General features: G+C 31.5%; 1 long non-coding RNA gene across 1 annotated transcript; it reads right to left on the bottom strand.

The window, feature by feature from the left end:
- Window positions 1-304: 304 nt before the first annotated feature.
- LOC106299475 lies at window positions 305-2077 on the bottom strand. Its single transcript, XR_001261785.1, has 8 exons — window positions 1929-2077; window positions 1763-1852; window positions 1538-1661; window positions 1140-1412; window positions 904-1034; window positions 676-789; window positions 507-602; window positions 305-420 (listed from the first exon to the last, which is right to left on the bottom strand). It is a non-coding gene; the product is annotated as an uncharacterized LOC106299475 (long non-coding RNA).
- Between the last annotated feature and the right edge of the window lie 1674 nt (window positions 2078-3751).

Below are 3751 nucleotides of genomic sequence, written 5' to 3' on the forward strand. Positions count from 1 at the left end.
GTCATTTTTTTTGTTTATTGTTTAAGACTATGCAAGGAATGTAATTTTTTGTTTATTGTTTAAGATATATATTTTCTTTAATGAAATTTGGTATGTTCATTTGTTTGGCAGTGTGATATTTTTAACTTGTTGGTCATGTGATGTCTACACCAGTATATGTGTTTTATTGGTATGTTTGCATTGTAGTCGTATTTAGAAAATTAAATTTGGACGCCAATTTTGGTTCTGACACAACAAATATAGCATCAAATGTCTTAACGAAAGTAGATTGTTATTGTTTAATCAAATAACCAAATGTATGTGTGTCCATAATAATTGGGGTATAAAAGAGAACGTTTTCGGTAATTAAAATTCTCATTTTCTGCAAATACGAAACCGTGGTCATGACTGAGTAATTTCTTCAAAAGTGGAGACGTTGCCCTGTAACGAATGTTGTCTAGTTAGTGTTTTTTTTTTAAAAAAGCAGGTTGAGCAAAGTAAAATTTGTAAAAGACGTTAGTGTTAACTTTTTGGTCTTGTGGATCCTTGAATATCTCCTTGTATAAAAGGAGGTGCCCGAGACTCCTCTGGGTTTACTCCCGGTCCAGTCTATGTGAAGAAAGCTATAGTTCCAAGTAAGTAAAACATAACTGAGGAATATGGTGGACGATTCTATGTAGTGTGGTAGTTATGTACCATGAGATGACCAGCTTCGTAGGCTCGCATGTTATGGAGTTTTGTCATCTCACCATCAAAACCAACAAATAGACCCTCGTCGTGTCATCAGCTATGCTCATTTCCACACGGTACCTGGATATCATAATTAAAAGCCAAAGCCAAAGCAAAATCCGTATGTGGGGTCTCTATTTGTTTTTTGTTTTTTTTGTTGGAAAACCAATTTTAAAGCCAAATTGTCCAATATACCTGAGCACACCAATAGCTTTAGTGTTATTGCGGGACACGCAAGTGAATGAGGAGACAGTTCGTTGGAGCCTCCTCGTGCACATGAAGCAGGAGACATAACACCATCCTCTTTCCATCTTGATTCCAGTCACCTTTCCAGTACATACAAATTCAATTTCCGTACAATACAAACTCATGAGAATCACATACTGAGTATAAGCTTTCAGTACTTAAAACAAATCAGAATGCTGTACAACCTGAGGCTTGGCTGTGAGAATGAACTTAGTGAGCTCAGATATGCTCAGTGGTTCAACCTTGGTGTATCCCCTCAGCAAAGAAGATGCAGGGTTGTTCCAACTATGTCTAGAAGCCAGCCTACATCGATGTGAAATATCACGTGAGAGGGCCTTATGTATCAGTATCACAACAAACCGAAGGTGGATGTAGTAACGTAGGAATCATCAGACACTTTCTCGTTAAAAAAAACTCCCCTGCATGAGTCTCTGACGTGGCCTTTAAGAGCATACGGCCTAGCAAGAAAATAATACATGGTTGCTCCAAAAACATTTAGGTTGACACATTTAACCAAAAGCAGGAGAAATTGTAACAGTGAGACGCAGACATTGTCGATTCAAAATTTGAGCAAGAACTATACCTCCTACAATCCTAGGATTTATTCTAGATGTGACAAAACTCTCGGATCACCCCCAAAGCCTTCAAGCTTGTTGTGAAACGTTACAGCTTGTGACTCAAACAGGCTCAGAGTCACAGACACGTCACTGCGCCGGGGTAAACATAAATTTATTAGAAACTTTTATTGAAACGTTAAAGTCCTATGAGTTAAAGTAATTGGGTGGCTTTATATGATGCAGTGAATAACTTATCGATTTGATGGTTGCCATGATTCGTTCATTTCCTTGGGGAATGTCACTCACTGTAATCTTCACAGCAGCTAGCTCACCAATAACATCTGGGATGTGTTCAACAGCCTAAATATGTTGGTTACAATGATAAGTCTGAGTCAAAAATCTAATAAGAGGATATACCAGGAAGTTGTGTTTTGGTGTTGGCCAGGCCAAGAAGGGAATCAAGATCACGGAACCTGAAAAGCTCTTCAAGAATTGGAGAAATTGGTGCGGTTAACGCATCAAAGTTTGTTAAGACATTGAACCGAATAGTCAAAATGGACTCCGAAAGTCTGAAGTTCTGATTGCATTGAACCACATCAAATCCGCCGAGTGTGAACATTAAACAGCAAAGTCTAACACAGACACCGTGAATATTCAAAAGGCCATACAAATAACAAACCTTAATAAATGAAATGGAGCGTTTCATTTAATTGGACACGTGTCAGCACGAAATAACTAGACTTTTTTATGTGGCATCCTCGGTGTCTCTCTACAGAGAGATCAAATCTTCTTTTATATAATAAGATAATAAAATAAGATACTTTCTACTATTATGCTTATTTGCTAGTATAATAAGATAACTAGGTTAAGATCTACGCCTTGCGCGGGATCAACATTATATAAAAAAATTATTTTATGTATTAAATATTTTTACATATTATGAAATAATTAATATATATTAAATAATTAAAGTTCAGTAACTATTAAATATATAATTAAATTGGTGCGAACATATAAATTAATTTTATTAATCCAAAAAATATTTTTTTATATTTGATAGGATATGTAATTAAATTTAAATGATACTAACATAGATAATATATTTTAGTATATTTTTAATATTAATATCTATTAAATGATGATTTCTACTCATATAGTTTTTTCGATCATTTATGTCATTTATAGAAAAAAATTTAAATTACTCATAACAAAATTTTCATTGTGGGATTAATAGTTTTAGTAATTTATAATTAAAAAAAAAATAAGTTGTCAATGATCGTTCAAAACTTTTATCAAAAAAATTGTTCAAAGTTATATGGTTTATAGTTTAATTTAAAACGATATATATATATATATATATATATTAATCTTAATAATTAATTAAATTAGACTTTTTACTTATATAATTTTTGTAATCATTTGTATTTTGTCATAACAAATTTTTTAAACCATGGATCATAAAATTTGAATGTGAGACTCTTAACAGTTTTAGTAATTTATAGCCGTTTGTAAAAATTCAAAATATAACATATACATAAAAATCTAAATTTTTATTATATGGTTATTGTGGTTGTTTAATTTATTTAATAGTTTAAAATTAAACAAATATGATAGAAAATACACTATTTTTTTATCAAATCTTTATTATTCAAAATCATTAATTGTCATATATACTTTAGCCACATTAGGCAATTCCGTAAATTTTATTTAAGTAAATAATAAAGTACATTAATGATGAATTTATTGTTAGTTTAATAAAAAGTTTATTATATAATTAGATGGAGCAACATACTTCTCTAATGATTCTAAGAATAATCATAGTGATGACATGTGGCTACAAAAAGAAGTTGTAATGCTTCTCAAATAATATATAGGGGATATATATATTTTTTTTGAAACACTAGTATAATAAGATATTAAGATAAGATAGTTTCTACTATTATGCTTATTTGCTAGCGTGAAACTAAATATTTGAATTTTCATTGATTTAGTCTTCCTGGTAAAATGATTTTTTTTTCTATTGGGATTTTATCTTTTTATTGAGTTTTAGCTTATCAAAAACAACAATGCAAACATGTATGATGTATTCATTCCTTTTGTTTTTAACGTTGGATATTATGCTATTACAAACTATGAAAAATATTACAGACGATTCTACAGCCGACAATTTGACATGCCTTATGAGGATTCACGTGTAACTGCATCACCTGAGCCGCCTTATCAGATCCACGCTTGAAGGT

Source organism: Brassica oleracea, chromosome C6 (assembly GCF_000695525.1).
Source record: "Brassica oleracea var. oleracea cultivar TO1000 chromosome C6, BOL, whole genome shotgun sequence".
Lineage (NCBI taxonomy): Eukaryota > Viridiplantae > Streptophyta > Magnoliopsida > Brassicales > Brassicaceae > Brassica > Brassica oleracea.